Raw genomic sequence first — 20,988 nt, forward strand, 5'->3', positions numbered from 1 at the left:
TTTTCCACCTATAAGATCCATTCTAAAGCCCTCAGCTATCACCTCAGCATATCTTGATTACCTACTTGGTGGTGTCCTGAGGGTCTGAATGCTTGATGATCATGCCCTTATCAGGCCTGAGTTGCTGCATATATCTGTTCAGCAAGGGAGTACTAGGAGGTACCCAAGTGGATAAGTTGGGTTCCACATGTGTTCCTTCTTGCCCCCATTGTGAAAAAGCAGCCTCACCATTTCCTGCCACTCAGAGTCAGTTACCCTTGTTAGCATGGTGATTTCTATTTTTGTCTGCTGGCTGGTCTCTAGACACGAGGAGTCCTGGTGGACAAGGCGCCTTGGTGGCAGCTGTAGCTCATAATATAATGGAATGTTTGTTGATGATCTTGATAATAGTATAATCCTTTTGGCTTTCAGGAGCTCCATTTCTGCACAGCCCAGAGCTGTAGGACGGGAAGCACAAAATCCCCATTGGGTCTTTGGGAGTGATGCTATATATGGTCACTCTTACTTCTACCTTCTGGTCCTCAAATCTTTGTATTTTTCTATTGGGGACACAATGCCATATTGAGGCCTCTAATTTAATACATACCAAAGTGTGGCATTCCATACTTTCAGAGAATTGCCTCTGAACTGTTGCTGAAACTGAGCCTTTAAAGCTGTTCCAGCATTCTGTGAGGTTGGCTGCTTCTGGATGGTTTGGTATGTGATATAATTATTGGATTCTACAGCCCAATAATACTCTCATACCTCTTTCACCACAAAGTAGGTTTCCAATAATACTCTCATACCTCTTTCACCACAAAGTAGGTTACCTGATCTGATGCTATGCCATATGAAATCCATAAACCCTGAAATATTGGTGCTCACTGAAACTAAGCAGGTAACAATGGCAAATCCATACCCAGAATAGGCATCTATTCCTCTAAGAGGGAAGGACTGTTGGCCTTTCTAGAATGGAAGGGGCCAATGTAGTCAACATGTTCCAACTGGTCCATTGCTCTCCTCAAGTAATAGTGACATATTGTTGTCAAGAACTGTGAAAGAGCTGAGATTTTACTCTATTTACAAACTACATTAGCCTGCCATAGTTTCATAGATTTTGCCAGAAGACATGAGACTCTTGAATCAGAGAAAACAGGCCATTTATTATGTACAGCAACAGCAGTAGTGAGAGTAACATCATCTTTGCTCCAGCCCCATTTCCCAAAAGGGGTTTGTGAAGAGGAATACACATGCAGTGAGTTGGACAGAACAGGAACCCCAACCTTAGGGAACCCAGATATTTTATAATGGGAAGTAGGTTTGTATCTTTTCCTCAGAAGGAGGTGCTATCACTATAGTAGTGAATAGTAAACAAACCTGCCTCTTAACTCCAGTGGAAGACACGACCTCTGTCTTCCAAGTCTATTCACTACAAACATCCTTGAAAAGATAGTCCTGAACAAAAGTGGCCAGTGCCTCTGCTGGTAAAGCCTTCAAACGTATGAGAAACACATGGAGACCTGTTTTCAACAATCAGATGCACAGAGTTGGTCTCTGTTACTGAACAAGTTACATGTTCAGAAGCAGAAGTAGCTACCTAGAGCTTGGTAAGTGGGAGTCCATGCACTTGAGCCATCCATAGCCTCCATCTCTGCCACTGTGACCGTTCTCTTAATATACCCTTTATGCTAAGTCTGAAGTTGCTGGTAATGAGATTAGCTAATATCCGTTGGTCAAGTAATTTTGTGTACTTAGTTATCCAGGACGTTTTCTGTGGTTCATGTTTTTTGATGGGCATTAAAATTGCTACAGAGTATTTATACTTTCTGTCCATTCCATATGTCCAGACATATACCTCTACCCCATACCTTCTTATTTCTGAACTTTTGGTCCTTTCCAATGTCCTGACCAGAAGTTCATCTGTTTGGCTACTGCCTAGGAATCTATACATTGTCTCACTTTTGGCCACTTCTCGCACAAACTAGACGAGCAGGTGCACTCCTTGTTGATCTTCCCCTTGAGAAGATTTTCATCCAAAATATCTTTCAAGGCCACCCATGAATATGGTGGCCACATATTCTCCTTTTCCTCCTTCTCCTTCTCCTTCTTCTCCTTCTTCTTCTTCCTCTTCCTCTTCCTCTTCCTCCTCCTCTTCTTCCCCCTCCTTCTCCTTCTCCTCCTCTGTAGTATAAAGGTTTACTTCATTTACCAGGAATCCCATAAGATTTATTATTTGTAGCTAGAATATTAAAATGTAACTGTTTTGGTTTTTAGAGAAAGAGAATTTATACACATTTCACAAGGCAAAAGTTGGCAAAACAAACAAGAAAAGAACAAAAAGAAACAACAGCCAAAAAAAAACCTTTGTTCTTTAAGCCACTTGAAAAAAGAAAAAAAGAACCTGAGTCTTTGCCTGGAAACACTACATACTCTTTTAAAATAGGTTAGAGCCTTAATGAAATTCAGTACTTGGTTAATTTATAGAAACTCTGGCATTTACTAAGACAGAGAACTTATATTGATAATTTTACTTTGGCTGCAGCAAGGTGAATCCATACAACTGTACAATGATGACTATATGTCTAAAAAGAAGACCTTTTGGGGGAAAAAAGCAATGTCACTGTTTAACCACATAAGTTGTAACTGCGTTATTAGCTCTAATGTGTAGTACTACAGGAGAGTTAATGGCATGGTTTTGGAAAAGCTTTACAGATTCTGAAAAACTAAATGACCTTCAGGACTCTCATTGAACACAAAGCTATTTCAGATTTCAATCTTTGTGTACATACAGAAATTACTCTGCATTTCCTTAATTTATAATCTGTATGGGATTTTTTATATACTCTGAAATGTTAAATAAATATATGCCCTGGGACCAGGCAATATAAACTTAAAATCTTAATCTTGGAAACCTATTTTTAAGTATCTTGCAGACTCTAGTTGATTATATCAATCTGCTTTCCTAGGAAATTATTTAAAACTGTAGACTTCAGGGTAAGCAAAGGACATATTTCATTAATAGAAATGATCTTCCTAACAGAGAACTGCCTTTGCAATTCATGCAGTAATCACCTTCCTGGGCCTCTCTTCTTCAGTTCACACAGTCCTAGACAAAACAAACAGCATAACATGTCAGTCCTCTGCTCGAAACTTTTCAATGGCTGTGGATGTCCTTAGAATAAAGTCCAAAATTCTTACTATGGCTTTGAAAGCCTTACACATTCTGTTTCTTTCCTAGTTCCCAGACTCATCTCCCTCCCTCTCTGAGTATTATCTACTATTTGTAATGGGGAAAACAAAACTATCTATCAATCAGAAATGGTTGAATAAACTATGGTATATCCACACAGTGGAGTACTATGGAGTACTATGTAGCTATAAAATCTGTGTGTGTGTGTGTGTGTGTGTGTGTGTAAGTGCATATGTGTGTGTATTATGTGTGTATATATGATATATATAACATAAATGTGTGTTTATATATAGAAACCTATTTATATCTATAGATCTATCTATTATCTCTATCAATCTATCAATCCATCTATCTGGATGCAGGAGCAGGCCATAAAAGAAAAAGATCAGATGACAACTAGACTTCACTGAAAATCTTTGTTTCAAAAATCTTTGACTTTTCAACTATTTATATATTTCAATAACTAAAAAACTAATTTAAATTTGAAAATGGAATCCCTAAAAGTCAAACTCAAAATGCAATAAATGAATCTGTGTATTTACCAGTGACATAGCCACACAGAGGATAGAAAGGTCATTCCTTCCTGCTGATTTAGACACCCCTTTAGCTTCTATCTCCCAGAACATTTCAAACTTTTCTGCTGGATCCTTCTGAAAACAATTCATGTCCCACCATTTGGGGATCTCACCGGGTCATTGTGGCCTACAGGCAATACATATGTGCTTCCCACGCCCATCATTCATGTGTCAAGATACTTCCTGATGGATTTTTAACATTAACACATCTCCAACTGAGAATTAGGCACCAGCTCCAGCACCCCATGAACTCTAGAAACCCGAGATCAAGTTCTCCAGGTGGTTGGGTTACATCTTTCCTACTTGTTTTGAAATGGGTAAGAAGAAGTCCCTACCTCACAGGACTGGAAGATTGCCTGGCCCTCTGAAAATTCTCTCCAAAAATCTGTTTTCTTTGTTATCCTTGAATCATTCTCCTCACTACCTCTTATATACCCTTGTATGGGTGATGGGCTAAGGTGTCTATTTTTAGGTCATCACTTAGCAAGTTCAGCACAGCTTCTCTGATGACTCTTTTAAAATTGGGAAGAATTATCCTCTTTGTTTTCAGCTTTGGAGCTTCAGCTGAATGAAAAAGTCCAGGTATGACAGGCATAATGTTTGAATAGCCCTGAACAAATTTCTGTAAGAGTCACAGCCGACTAGACCATGGACCTTAGACAGACCATCACACAGCCAGCATTGGGCTACTCAGTTACCTTTTAAAATAAATACCTAATAGAGTACCTCATGATGAATGGTGATAAAGCCAAATGTTCCCTTTGTGAAGTACCAATGAGAGATAAATACAGATTTTAGCAGAATGATGTGGAGAATTTCCTCATTGCTTATGAAACTCCCACACATACTACAGTCAATAAATAGAAAGAGATGATAAATGCCTGATCCTCAGTTGAAACATTATGCGAAATAAATGCATAATGTCTGTAACATTAACAAAAAGTCAAGAAGTCGATGTAAAAGCATGTAAATTAGAGACACAAAATAAATTCCCCAAAAGAAAAACAGAGGTAAAAAATTATAGATGATTCTTGCTGGGGATTAGGAAGTGGGAGTGGGGGATTCTTTGACAATACAAAGAAAAAAGGAAGCAATTTAACTTGTAGTATAGGTATCCTCCTCTCTCTCAAATCTATATAGTTTTTGTTTTTCTATCATGAAGTGCTAAACATTAGCATCTTCTTGCTCTTAAATATAAATAAAGAAATAAAACTAAAATAATTGAGAAAAATAAAAATAGTCTATGAATCTGCTCTAAGTGTAATCATAACTGTGTAATAAGGAGATATTTGGGTGAGAAATTTTAGTTAACTATTTATGAACAAATATTATATGAAGAAATTGTTGATGCAATGAAGGAATAAAAAGAAATTAAAAAAAAATATGACCAGTGCTCATTATGTACAAATGTCTGAACCAGCTGGAACTTAAAATGATGCCCCTCCAAACTCAGGTTTACCTAGAGTAGGTTGTTTATTAACTTAAATACACTCGTAATGACTAACCTTGTTTGATGCAGTTTAGGGTGATGCACAAGAAAGTTTAACTAGAAAGGATAGTTAATGTAACAGCTAAATATTTGGGAAAAAAGTTGCACACAAATAAATACATGATGTTTATGTAGAGTAGAATTAAATATCTGTACTACTTTGAGAGTTAAATATTTTCTTCATGTCTATTCATCAAATTGGATGTATATTTTATCTATCTCTATATTATAAAAGGATATGCTCAGGCAGCAACCTTTTATTGAGAAGAAAATCGTTCAAAGGAAAGTCCTTTTCTAAGCAAAAACATATTAAAAGATATTGACTCAGTATTGAGATGGTAAATATCGGGTATGAATGGTAGGCAGTTTAAGCTAGCTGGTGTTTTATTCAGTGGGGGAGTCGAGATTGCTGTCAACTTCCAAACATCTGTGTCTCCCTCAACACCCATTGTAGCTGCCATGCACTTTATCAAATTGTTTAAATCCAAGAGTAAAGCTTGAGAAATCCAGGGTAATCATGAAAATCCCGCTCCTCTTCAAGTGTCAGCAACTCAGGCATAAGCCAGCTGGTGCATTGCATTCCCCTGGTGACAGTGATTGGTTTAGGAATGGGCATGTGATAACCTAAGTGGCCCAGTTAGTCCAATTGAATGGAATTATGTTGTGTGGTTAGGGCAGAGGTGTTTTCTTTCTCTTGAGCTGGTCATGAACAAGGAAACATGTGGCTTTGATCAGTACTGGTGACCACCATAAAACCAGGAGGTTGGAAGCTGGTTTAGGTTTAAGCTGTTGATGGCAGAATGAAGAGACTGAGAGAACAGGTCCTTAGTGACATAATAGAAGAGAGAGATTTTTCAACCCTGGACTGCCTGTTATGCAGGCCAACACATACCCTTTTTGTTTGGGTCACTATGAATCGGCTTGCATGTTACGTGTAGCCCAAATTATCCTAACTGGTCTGTAATTAGGTAAAAGATTGGTTCTCTAATATTTGCCACAGAACAGTTAAATTAATTATTTTTTCTGGTTAAACTTTCTTGTGCATCACCCTAAACTGCATCAAACAAGGTTAGTCATTAAGAGTGCATTTAAGATAAAAAACAGTCTACTCCAGGTAAACATGAGTATAGAGGAACATCATACAGTGTTTGAGGTCCAGCTGGTTCAGACATTTGTACATAATGAACATTGGTCATACATTTTTGAAAATTTCCTTTTATTCCTTCATTGCATCTACTATTTCTTCATATACTATTACCTCATAAATAATTAACTAAAATTTCTCACCCAAATATTTCCTTATTACACAGTCATGGTTACACTTAGAGCAGATTCATAGACTATTTTTATTTTTCCCAATTACTTTAGGTTTATTTCTTTATGTAAATTTAAGAGCAAGATGATGCTAATGTTGAGCAGTTCATGATGGGGAAAAAACTATATAGATTATTTGAAAGAGAGGAGGAAACCTATACTGCAAGTTAAATTACTTCCTTTTTTCTCTGTGTTATCAAAGAATCGCCCACTCCCACTTCCTAATCCCCAGTGAGAATCATCTTGAATTTTTTACCTCTTTTTTTCTTTTGGGGAATTTATCTTGTATCTCTAATTTACATGCTTTTACATCGACTTCTCGAATTTTGTTAACACTATAGACATTATGCGTTTATTTCCCATAATGGTTCAATTGAGGATCAGGCATTTTTCATCTCTTTGTATTCTCGGCTCTAGGATGTGTGGGAGTTTCATAAGCAATAAGGAAATTTTCCATGTAATTCTGCTAAAATCTATATTAATTACATTAAAATAAATAATTTTTATTTCTTATTTATTTATATTTGCTTTTTCATAGGATACACTGAAAAGAACACTAAGTAGACATAATTTAAAAATTAAGGGAAACGTTCAGAATAGCGCCACCTAGTGGTGCCGCAACCTTCCTAGACTGTACCAGGAAGAAATAGAAAATATGAACAGACCAATCACAAGCACTGAAATTGAAACTGTGATTAAAAATCTTCCAACAAACAAAAGCCCGGGACCAGATGGCTTCACAGGCAAATTCTCTCAAACATTTAGAGAAGAGCTAACACTCATCCTTCTCAAACTCTTCCCAAATATAGCAGAGGGAGGAACACTCCCAAACTCATTCTGTGTGGCCACCATCACCTTGATACCAAGACCAGACAAAGATGTCACAAAAGAGGAAAATTACAGACCAATATCACTGATGAATATAGATGCAAAAATCCTGAACAAAATACTAGCAAACAGAATCCAACAGCACATTAAAAGGATCATACACCATAATCAAGTGAGGTTTATCCCAGGAATGCAAGGATTCTTCAATAGACGCAAATCAATCAATGTGATACACCATATTAACAAACTGAAGGAGAAAAACCATATGATCATCTCAATAGATGCAGAGAAAGCTTCTGACAAAATTCAACACCCATTTATGATAAAAACCCTCCAGAAAGTAGGCATAGAGGGAACTTTCCTCAACATAATAAAGGCCATATATGACAAACCCACAGCCAACATCCTCAATGGTGAAAATCTGAAACCATTTCCACTAAGATCAGCAACAAGACAAGGTTGCCCACTCTGACCACTATTATTCAACATAGTTTTGGAAGTGTTAGCCACAGCAATCAGAGAAGAAAAATAAATAAAAGGAATCCAAATTGGAAAATAAGAAGTAAAGCTGTCCCTGTTTGCAGATGACATGATACTATACATAGAGAATCCTAAAGATGCTACCAGAAAACTGCTAGAGCTAATCAATGAATTTGGTAAAGTAGCAGGATACAAAATTAATTCACAGAAATCTCTTGCATTCCTATACACTAATGATGAAAAATCTGAAAGTGAAATTAAGAAAACACTCCCATTTACCATTGCAACAAAAAGAATAAAATACCTAGGTATAAAGCTACCTAAGGAGACAAAAGACCTGTATGCAGAAAATTATAAGACACTGATCAAAGAAATTAAAGATGATACAAATAGATGGAGAGATATACCATGTCTTGGATTGGAAGAATCAACATTGTGAAAATGACTATACTACCCAAAGCAATCTACAGATTCAATGCAATCCCTATCAAACTACCACTGGCAATTTTCACAGAACTAGAACAAAAATTTCACAATTTGTATGGAAACAGAAAAGACCCCGAATAGCCAAAGCAATCTTGAGAAAGAAAAAGGGAGCTGGAGGAATCAGGCTCTTGGACTTCAGACTGTACTACAAAGCTACAGTAATCAAGACAGTATGGTATTGGCACAAAAACAGAAATATAGCTCAATGGAACAGGATAGAAAGCCCAGAGATAAACCCACGCACATATGGTCACCTTATCTTTGGTAAAGGAGGCAAGAATATACAGTGGAGAAAAGACAGCCTCTTCAATAAGTGGTGCTGGGAAAACTGGACAGCTACTTGGAAAAGAATGAAATTAGAACACTCCCTAACACCATACACAGAAATAAACTCAAAATGGATTAAAGACCTAAATGTAAGGCCAGACACTATCAAACTCTTAGAGGAAAACATAGGCAGAACACTCTGTGACAAAAATCACAGCAAGATCCTTTCTGACCCACCTCCTAGAGAAATGGAAATAAAAACACAAATAAACAAATGGGACCTAATGAAACTTAAAAGCTTTTGCATAGCAAAGGATACCATAAACAGGATGAAAAGACAACCCTCAGAATGGGAGAAAATACTTGCAAATGAAGCAACTGACAAAGGATTAATCTCCAAGATTTACAAGCAGCTCATGCAGCTCAATATCAAAAAAACAAAAAACCCAATCCAAAAATGGGCAGAAGACCTAAATAGACATTTCTCCAAAGAAGATATACAGGTTGCCAACAAACACATGAAAGAATGCTCAACATCATTAATCATTAGGTTAATGCAAATCAAAACTACAATGTGATATCATCTCACACTGGTCAGAATGGCCATCATCAAAAAATCTACAAACAATAAATGATAGAGAGGGTGTGGAGGAAAGGGAACTCTCATACACTGTTGGTGGGAATGTAAATTGATACAGCCACTATGCAGAACAGTATGGAGGTTCCTTAAAAAACTAAAAATGGAACTGCTATACGACCCAGCAATTCCACTACTGGGCATATACCCTGAGAAGACCATAATTCAAAAAGCGTCATGTACCACAATGTTCATTGCAGCTCTATTTACAATAGCCAGGACATGGAAGCAACCTAAGTGTCCATCAAGAGATGAATGGATAAAGACGATGTGGCACATATATGCAATGTAATATTACTCAGCCATAAAGTGAAACGAAATTGAGTTATTTGTAGTGAGGTGGATGGACCTAGAGTCTCTCATACAGAGTGAAGTAAGTCAGAAAGAGAAAAACAAGTACCACATGCTAACGCATATATATGGAATCTAAAAAAAAAAAAAAAGTCATGAAGAACCTAGGGGCAAGACGGGAATAGAGAAGAAGACCTACTAGAGAATGGACTTGAGGACACGGGGAGGGGGAAGAGTAAGCTGGGACAAAGTGAGAGACTGGTAGTGTATATATGGACATATATACACTACCAAATGTAAAATAGATAGCTAGTGGGAAGCAGTCGCATAGCACAGGGAGATCAGCTTGGTGCTTTGTGACCAGCTAGAAGGGTGGGATAGGGAGGGTGCGAGGGAGGGAGACGCAAGAGGGAAGAGATATGGGGATATATGTATATGTATAACTGATTCACTTTGTTATAAAGCAGAAACTAACACACCATTTTAAAGCAATTATACTCCAATAAAAACGTTAAAAACAAAACAAAACAAAACAAAAAAACCTTAACATTAGCTTCCTTACATCTTATTTGTCCTGCATGTAGCTTAAGATTTCTGATATTTCCACAAATCACTGATCTATGGAACAAGGCTGGCCAAGCATCCTAAAATTTTTGTTTGCCTACAAACTACCAGTAAATTACTAATAACACAAATTTTCCTCAAGACTTAAGTTTCTTTTTAGGAATGCTTGGTAACATCAGTGGCAACTAGAAAATATACCATCATTTCACAAATATACATATAGTGGTGCTCTATAATGTTTGAGTCACTGCACTATACTTGCTCCATCGGTTTCTCTGGGAGTACTGGTATTGGAATCTTGTATAAAAGTAGGGTCAGAGTACACAGATTTTAATGAATAAAAAATTTTATGAATAATTCTGTGCTCTGTAATTTCAAATGTATGTGTGGGTTTATGTATTATAAATAGATATTTATGCATATGTATATTTAATTGACTGTGACGTTCACATATCCTAAGTTACATGTTATATGGCAAATCATAACTTTTTTTTTTAATTACTTTATTTATTTATATTTATTTTTTGGCTGTGTTGGGTCTTCGTTTCTGTGCGAGGGCTTTCTCTAGTTGCGGCAAGTGGGGGCCACTCTTCATCGCGGTGCGCGGGCCTCTCACTGTCGCAGCCTCTCTTGTTGCGGAGCACAGGCTCCAGACGCGCAGGCTCAGTGGTTGTGGCTCACGGGCTTAGTCACTCTGTGGCATGTGGGATCTTCCCAGACCAGGGCTCGAACCCGCGTGCCCTGCATTGGCAGGCAGATTCTTAACCGCTGCGCCACCAGGGAAGCCCGGCAAATCACAACTTTTTAATGTCTAATTATTTCCCTGGAATGCATACTTGGAATGCATTACTAACATCCTCTTGAGCCATTATTAACTTGTCATGCAAATTGTAATTTAGTCTTAATTACATACTTTTTTACACCTATTGTTTTATAACTCATGTTTAAGTGATAAGATATAGATATTTTTTAAGCCGAAATGTTGCCATTGGTCATTTTTTAAAAATGTAGCGGTTGGATTGCTCTTCCAATTGCAATGTTGAATTTGTAGAAGGACGTTGCTGCATGTGGGATCTTTCAGTTGAGGCAAGGGGGGTCCTTTTTTAGTTGCGGCGTGCGGACTCTTAACCACAACTAAAAGATCCCGCGTGGCCCAACTAAAGATCCTGCACGCCGCAAGGAAGATCCCGCACGGGGCAACGAAGATCCCGGTGCAACCAAATAAATAAATATTTTTAAAAAAGACATTGGTAATTTCCTGCCTTTGTAATCACTTTGGGTACCCATCTGTGAGAGGGTTGGAGCCCTACACTCTGACCGTAGAATAATACAAGGACGGTAGTTAATTTCTAAGGGAATTGCATCTTTGATCAGGTCTACGTGCTCATGAATGGAGAGGTTATCACTCATTACTGTCTTACAGATGTGCGTGAATGACTAGTACACATATTAGGAGACTTCAGAAAATGGGTTAACTTCCACTGTAGATAAACATGTGACCTGAAGGTATCTACTTAGTAAAAAAGTATGTCACGTGCTTTTATCTTTGTCACAATTATTTAATCAAATATTACCTCTTGGTTCTTTTAAATGTTGTGGACTTAATTGTCAATAATAAAGACAGTTGAGATTCTCTTAGAAAACCACTTCAGGCCCAGCTGTCAGGAGAACTGGAATGCCTTATTTCTCCACTCCAGGTATTTCCACTAAAGCATAATCAGATTTCTTCCAGCCCTAGGGTTGTTTACAGTTTGGATGCCAGGAATATCTGTGGCGTCCAGAAGGCTTCTGTAGGGTTCTCCCACCAGGGTGGGTTGAGGGAGTAGTTGAGCAGGGGCGTAGATTTGGAATAGGTTCCGGAGACAGCCCTACTCCACAACAGGCTTCAATAAAACATAACTGTTCCAAGGGGAAAAAATCAACAAGTTCCTCACACATTGAAATTTAAATTTAATGGAATATTTTAAAAGGTTGAAATAAAGTATACATTGCATGTAAGCCAGATTATACGTGGGAAATGACGTACTCGACCCCAAAATAAAATTAGTATCTGCATACTGGTAGAATGTTAGGTAATACTTACTTTACTATAGAGAAAGTAAAGTAGCACTATAAAAGGAGTAAAGTACTTTAAAGAAAGTGAGCCTTTATTTACTCTGAGTCCTTTCTTTAAATCCAGGGGATTTCCAGTGTCCAGTGCTGGTTTATTTGCATTTATGTGGTGAAATGTTGCCACCATGTGGTCAGTTCATTTATCACACCTTCCTCTTTCTTCTGGGATAGCCTGTATTTGGGGCTATTTTTATGTGATGCTTAAGTATTTGGGGGCAGGTATGGTGTCTGTCGGGGTCATTGTTTTAATGAAATAAAGATAAAGCATATTCATTTAATATATACATGAAAATAAGTTTACTGTTATTGTCACACAATTAGATTTTAATTTGTATCTTCCGGAGCTCTGAGAATCTCCCTTTTGGTGGGCAGATTATTCAAGTTACAAATCTTAAGCTATTTGGAAATGCGCTCTTAAGAGTCTAGGAGATGTATTTATTTTTTAACGTTTGTTGCTGTTATAAATTCACCACAAGTTACCAAAATGTCCACTTATTTGTGTATAATTTGGGTACAGTTTCTGATGCGTACCCAACTTTAAACAATAGGGGGCATTATGATGTCATGTTTTTGATTTTCTCTAGGAAGGCAAGTATTTTATTTCATAGTAAAAAACCTGGGTTTTCTTCTTGGGAAGAATACTTCCAAAGCATATTTGTTTTATTTTGACAGTACCGGCAATGAATATGAGCCTCATTATATATCCTAATTGGATCTAATTTCTTAAGAGAAAATACTATATCAGTTTATCAGTATTCCAGTATATGCACACGATTCTAAATTGGTACAAAAAGTCAAACCAACTTATATTTAATCCAGATATAATAGTTTTAAAACCTAACTTGGCTTGCTTCCTCATTAAACTGAGAAATGTTGCCATTTTCAAGTGTTTCTCAATCACTCTTTTTCATTATGTGTTGCCATGAGTGCAAATATTTTTAAAGTTAAACTTAATTTAAGGTTAAAAATCATGAAACTATGTTTTTAGCATTATAAAGTTGGAAATCTTTAGATAAGTAGCATATAAATTGTTGAAACAAATAATAATTTCAAAGTTACTGATTTTCCAAAGTTATTTAAAGAGTTCTCCGTGTATGGCATTTGAGTATTTTAGCTTTTCAAGGTTTACGTGGAATTTAAGTTTCAGACCTAATATAGCGTAAAACAGGAATTAGTAGGTTAAATATGCAAGTTCAAAATTTGAAAGTTTTGTATGGAAGAAAATATATCTTTTAATGGAAGGCCTCTTTTTCGTGTTTCTTCAAGCAAATATAAGGAAACTGAGGTTAAGAGAACTTCCAGGACCACAATTTCTGTCTCCATCCAAAATATTATAACAGTTGTCAATGCTTTCTTTTAAGTTTTATATACACACACACACACAAGTATTACATTACTACATTCTCTTAAAAAAAAAACTAAAACATTAAATTGTAGTCTAAGGTCAACTTTATGCTTCCCAAGCTCAGTGCTTTTCATTAGATAAAGGTAATCAACATTGTGAATTCGTTGTATATACTGAATTTTTAATGACTCAGGTAAAAGTGAAGATGATATATCTTTTTTTGCTTATTTCTAGGCATTAGGTGCCATATTTAACAGATAATTTTTCTATCCATTTGTTAAATTTCATGCTGGCAATTTGAATCAGCCATGGTGGGAATATTTACACCATGGAAATCAGTTAACTCTACAAATCTGGGTGGGTTTTTTGTTTGTTTTTTTTTGTTTTGCCCGGAGAGTTTTTTTCCAATAGACCAGTGGTATTTCTTACCTGGGACCACTATTGGCATTTTGGGTAGAACAAGTCTTCTTGTACAAGGTTTTCTTGAACATTTTACCCCTTGCAAATGACACCTACTCGTAGAGGGATGAGTAAGCATGTGACAGTACAGTAGTGAAGACTCAGGCTGGGCAGAACTTAATTTAAACACAAATAATATGACAAGTTAGGTTTAGGAAAAATTGGGACTGATCGATAAAGGGATGTAACTTATAGTCTACATTGCTTAACTTCTCGGTCTGTTGTTGGTCTGCTTGTTGATAGGACAAGAATGTGGATAGACAGAAAAGAAGGAAACCAATCAGGAAGCTATAGTGTGTATCTGTTGTTTTGCCAACCAATAGCATTCATTTTTCTTCGGATAACATTACACTTCAAGTGCCCTCTAGATGCCGCAGGTGTGCTGCCCAATATGACGGCCGGTAGCCACAAATGGCATCAAGTACTTGAAATGAGGATACAGCAGTTGAGGAACTGAATTTTTAATTGAATTGAGCTATGGTGGAAGTGTAAAATATGCACTGGATTTTGAAAACTTACTCCAAATTTCTTAAAAAAGCCAGGTATTTTATTCATAATTTTTTCACTTTGATAATATACTAAAATGACAATATTTTGGATATATTGGGTTAAATAAAATATACTATATCTTATAATTAATATGCTAATTTCACCTTTTACCTTTTAAAATGTGGCTACTGGAACATTAACATTACATAAGTAGCTCTCATTACATTTCTCTTAGTGCTGCTCTAGAAAGAATCATCTCTTTTTCATTCTGAGCCCATGTGGTTTTGATGTTCTTATTCTATTCCAACGCTGGATGTGGGCAGTGATTTAGGCCTGGCCAATCAGAACACTGTCTCATCTTTTTAGGGAAGAATGACCCAATTTTAACCAAAGAGAATGAGGCACATCTCTTTTTTGATGGATTTTTTTTTTTTTTTAACCCCACAGATGATGATACATTAAATAGAGGTAAAGCAAATTAGCCTTAGTTCATGATGTCAATGACTGTTTTAAAACAAACATTACATCATGAAATAATGCAATCAGTGCTTTTAGATAGCTGAAAAAAAATTGCAAACTACAAAAGATGTGAAATTAAGACATTTTATTAAAGAATGTACTAAGAAAGAGATGTGGAACTAAGATTAAAAAAAAAAAGTTTTTTAAATCAGTCATCAATTTTATACACATCAGTGTATACATGTCATGATGGAGTTTTTGATGAAGCTGTGTGTTAGAAGCCTAGATCTGGTAGCAGCCATATGAGCATTTTAAGGACACTGCCGGGCTGAAAACGAAGCCAACACAGAAATGTAGAGCCAAGAAGTAGAGAGAGATTGACTCCTAAAACTAGATCCTCTTCTGGACTTTATTTCTTTAAGCAGTAGAGACTTTTTGCCTCAAGCCTGTTTGGGTTAAGATTTTCTGTTGTTTTTAAAACAAAAATTCTTTATGGTACACAGAGGTTATGGTGTTAATAAAGGCAGGAGATATTTGAGGGCTGGGATTTAGGCAGCGGCAGAGCTTCAAATCTAAGACACGTTGCAGTGAACATGGCCCTGTTTTGACTTAATGAATACAAGGAGCAGAGATAGGAAAAAAGTTAAGAGTATCAAAAAACAGCCTGATCATTAACTGATCGTGTTACGTGATTAATACAAGTTTTATTAGTGTGTGATATTGAACTTGTTTTGAAATTTATTCTTTTCTAATGCTATACTAAGTTCAAGTCTTCAATAACCTGATTGTCAGCATTTAAAAGAGACTCATTAGTTTGCTGTGTGACCTTCTAGTTAGTCTTTATTTAAAATGCCAGTGTATATATAATTATGTTGTGCACCTGAAACTAATATAATGTTATGTGTCAATTATACCTCATTAAAAAAAAACTTGCAATGAAGATGTTTCTAACTATCCTCTTGCTCACTGCTTTCAGCAGTTGAATTTGAGTGAATGGAAGCAACATGCATTCTGTAATGCATGAAGTGTTTAACGAGACTTGTAACAAAGATGTTTCTAACAAGCTGAAATTTTTTTTTTTAATGCTAGTGTATAATTAGTGAGATTAGGAATGATGATATATATTTTAGTCTCTAAACTAGAAATGGATTGGCAGCTATTAATATTTATGCAAGTGTTACAGTCTTATCTGATTGGCTTTATATGTTCAACCAACTACCCAGCCCTGCTCCTCTTACGAAAGAGATCCATAAATTCATGGCTCAGTCGTTATGCGCAAATATTGCTGATTAGCTCTGAGTCAAGTGAAAGCAGTTATCTTTTTAGCCAAGATGCCTTCTGCTATCCATAAACAAAGTGTCATGTTTTTATTTTTGGTAAGTCACTTTATCTTTTGATATCCTGAGTTTCAATTAAATTTCCATTCCTCAGTGATCTTGAAATATTTCAAGTCTTAAAGGTTTATTAATCTCTAGATTTTTAATATCTATTTTTAAAACTATAACAGTGACATGAAAAATATTTAATAACTGTGCTTTAGTTTTTACTTTGGTTATCTAATTTACTTGTGATACTGAAAGATTATTCCAAAATGTTTGATCTTCCTCACCTCCCTCCTTGATAGGCTCCAACCCAGCTGATCACTGGGAAAAAAAATAGGCAAAGTTGGAAAAAAAATTTTTAATAAAAGTTAACTGGAATAATATAAGCTTTCTTATTATGATAGAAATGTCTCAGAAGGCCCAAGAAGTGATATTGAAAAAAAAGTCCCCAATAATGTTATACCAGTTATACTCAACTCAGACACAAGTGATTGAACAAGTAGAGATAGTTTAGAGCTCTTGACACCAACAAAAACATCACCTAGTGGAAGAAAGAAAGATAGGTCTTTCTAATTGTATAATAGTGGAAGGATACTTGCATAATTACAGGGCTACAGTGACAGCTGCTTACTATGGCCGCTATCATGCGCTGCAGGCGGTAATTTACCCATGTGCTTCCCATTCATTTGAATGGAAAACAGTAGGGGGTGGCCCTTATGAATCCCATATAATTGCAGACATTTTAAGCAACTATCATTGAAGATTTCTCATTTTAATATTGTGTAAAAATATGGCTTTTTTTTTTATACTGGACGTTTCTATTCAATAGAACCTTTTAGGTACTATGACTAAAGTTTTTGTGTCCTTTTTCTCTGAAATTATTACTTTATTCTTTTTATATTCCAAGTCATATTTGAAAGGTAGCAACAACAGAAACAAAATCTCATTGGGTAAGATATGGGTCTAATGAAAATATTGGATAAAATATTTGATAATATCTTGTCATTAACATTTCTAAATGTGGTAGAAAGCACAGTAGCATAAAAAAGCTAGATATCAAATATACTTTGAGTTCAGAAGGCTCGTATTTCATAAAATTGCCTTTAGTAGTCATTTTACTTGCAAATATTTTTGAAAGGCATTTAGTATCCACTTACAAGGAAGTTCCTGGCTCACTAATCTCAACCATCCAGAAAACACCTGAGGGCCAGGAAATAAACAAAATGGTTTCTGTACAACTGAAGCTGCTGGCTTAAGACTTCAAGGTCAAAGCCTTATATGTTCCTCAAGAGGGTCCCTCCACTTTTGATCAGAAGCTCCTTTCTTTTACTTAGCACACTATTCTTACAAACAAACAAACAAAACATGCAAACTAACGGCTTTATTTCCTAATATAGAGGCAATTAGAAACATCAAAGGAGAAAAGACTAGACAGGAGATGAAAGGTTTATGTTGATCACTTATGGACTCAACCCACATTTAATCTGTTTTCTATAGGCTTTCTTTATCTCTAGGGTTGGAATTAATCACCTCCTCCTCTGGGCTTCAAGAAGAGTTTTAAAAAATAAATTGACATCATGGTCAGGGTTGGTGTGAAAAAGGTCTAATAACTGGTACAGACGCCGATCAAGTGCAGCAGTGAGGGCTTGGAGCTCATCTGTGCTGGCCATTAACCCTTTAGTTTCTGGATCTCGGGGAATTACAGGGTGTCCCAGAGCCCTGGCTGATGGGGTGACTGGGACACACTCAGGGAACAATGGCTGTGGTTATTTTCCAGACAGTAGGAAGTATATATTACTTCAAAAACAACCAATAAGGACATATGGGTGCAGGGTCTATTTCTTATTCATCTTAACATCCCCAGCTGGCAGAGAACAGAAGATGTTAGTAATTCAAATAAGTAGCCTTTGGATTTAATGTGTTTTGGTGTGTTTTTTTGACCAGAAAATTTAGCATCAATTTAGATACATATCAACGTGTATTTTACTTAAAGTTCTGTCCCTACAATTTCCCTAAAGTAGGAGGCAGCAAATGTTTACCACATACATAGAGTAGAGAGAAGAGGGCATTATAGCCAGAGGACTTGGCTTGGCCAAGTAAACTTTGGATTGCAAATCCCATTTACTAGGCACTTGTTCTTGCAATTAAACAGAGATGCCAAAGAGATGGAAGTGAGCTGATAAAAGTGAAAAAAAAAAACCCATTATTTTAACAGGTGTGGTGTCTTGTTAGGAATTAAATAAAGCAAGGACATTTGGGGATGTTTGGGTTTTATTCTTTACTCTTTGGATAATGCTCATTTTTTCTTTTAGTGAAAATTCAGTTTTCTTTTCACTTACCTCTTGTCTTCCTGCCTATTGGTGTCCTGTCTAGCAGAAGAGGTAGTTGAAAATATGTGAAAGAAATTAGGATTTGAGTAAGAAAAAATTCCAGTTACAACAAAACCTATAGAATACCAAAAGTTATCTGTTTATTTTTACCTATACTTTTATGATTAGTACAAATAATAACTCCCAAATAATAATGGGTCATATGTAATATCATTCTACAAGGATTGTGTTGCATAATTTTGCAAGTAGCTGAATTATACCATAAGGCATGTTTTAGATGCTTAGAGTTGAGGGTGAGATGGATATACTGAACATTTACATTTTAATTATAGTCATGGTAGATAAGAGTCTTTTCACTGTATATTACATTAAGTTAATGAACTTGGTGAACAGAACTTGAACAAATCATCAGTTTCACTCCAATTCATTATAAAATGTAGGGCTCATTAATGTGGATTTCTATTCCACTTTATTTAAAAGAAGGGCAAACAAAGCTTACTTCTGCTATCAGCGCAACTTGTTTCATCATGTAAATCGTCATCTCTAAGTTTCAAACTACAGTGAGCATGCAATTTGGCATTTCACTGTTTTCAGTCCTAATCTAATTCAGACCTGATTGCCCTTTAGGAAATTATGAAAGGTTTCTTCCCTCCCTCTCTCCCTCCTTCCTTCCTTTCTCTCTCTCTCTCTCTCCCCCTTTCTTTCTTCCTATAGCTTTGTTGAGTGATAATCGACATACAATAAATTGCATATATTTAATGTGTACAATTTGATATTTTGACATATGTATGTGTATATATATGTGTGTGCATATATATAGACATATATATCCCATGAAACTATCAGCAAACTCAAGATAGTAAACATATCCATCACCCCACAGAATTTTCTTGTATCCCTTTGTAATCCTTCCCTCACATGCTTCCCCATGCCCCATCCCCAAACAACCACTATTACGAAAGTTTTCTTATTTCAATAGTTTAGTATTGTAGATTCTCATTTTTATACAGAAATTTGAATGTCTGTTTTCACGTGTTTAGTGTGCAGGTGGATTGGCTTTATACCATAAACAGAACAGCATGAATACACTTCAACCAAACTCATGTAAGCTAAACAAGTTCAAAAATAAAAAAAATAAATATGCTCCTTTCATCATGGTAGTGGTTGTTCTATAACTACAGAAAACGAATGATTTATATTGAATGTTTTTAAGGAACACCTCAGAAATACAGATTCTGGCACATTGTGTTTTCCCAAGTTAAATGGGCTATTCAGAAAAACAACATTTCCAACCTTACAATCAAACATGTAGATCAGGGCATAATGGATAAAAAAGCTAAAAGTAAATATTGACCCTCTGAAATCTGGGTCTAGAATTTGTTGTTATTAAATATTAAAGAATTCCCTTTAGGTGGTATGAACTACCCTTTATTTTCTAAACATTCTTTTTTTTTTTTTTCCCTCTCCTTCCCATTACTCTGATTTTGGCCAAAAGGTGAAAAAGGAGTCCTGGATGGTGTATGTTATAGTTACTGTGCTAAACATTGCCTGCTGTCTAGAGAAGAGACAAAGGCCTGGGCAGCCTGTGTCTGTCTGAGGCATGGAAGTGAGAATAAAGGCTTGTTTGTGTGTGCCTGTGTGTGTATGTGTTTGTAAAGAAATCTAATTAGAATAGAATTAGAAATAGAATTTCATTGCTGGTAGTCTTCTGTTTCTATATCTGTAAACTAAGAATAATAGTGACAAAGTTATGTTAAGGGTAGAAGACATGGGTAGAACAAACCTGGTGCATAGTGTGTAGTACTCAGAGAAGGTTAGTTATTATTATTAGTTAAAAACTTTTCTACTGTAACGCTTTTTGAATCAAAATGTACACATATCTCCCATCCCCAATCTACTTGCCCTTTAGAAAATGGTTATTGATTTTTTGAACTCTGGGAGCTATAGCCGTATCTGGTCAAGAAAAGCTCCTGGCTTGGCAGCCTATTGAGTGAGCTGCTGGGCAACAGCCAGGAGAGGGTCACTTCTGATGAGAACTGACATCTAAGACTCTGTAAAATGAGTTCCTCCTCAGCCTGCTCATGTTCTCCACTTTATGGTTTATAGTATTGCAAACTCTGTTACTTAAAATAGCACGGACACGACATTTACTTTCTGCTGACAGTTGATACAATGAAGAATAGTTAAAAGTTCAGGCACTACTAATTCCCTTATAAAGTGTCCTCAATGCTGATACAGCTAAAAGGATTTAAAATGATGTTAATCCCACATGATGTGGGGACTGGTGCCTGGTCCTTGAATCGTTTTTTCTCTTTCATGAGGAGATAAATACAGAGACTTGAGAGCGCCAGGACAGGTAAGTGCATGATTTA

This window comes from Eschrichtius robustus, chromosome 6, assembly GCF_028021215.1.
Source record: "Eschrichtius robustus isolate mEscRob2 chromosome 6, mEscRob2.pri, whole genome shotgun sequence".
Lineage (NCBI taxonomy): Eukaryota > Metazoa > Chordata > Mammalia > Artiodactyla > Eschrichtiidae > Eschrichtius > Eschrichtius robustus.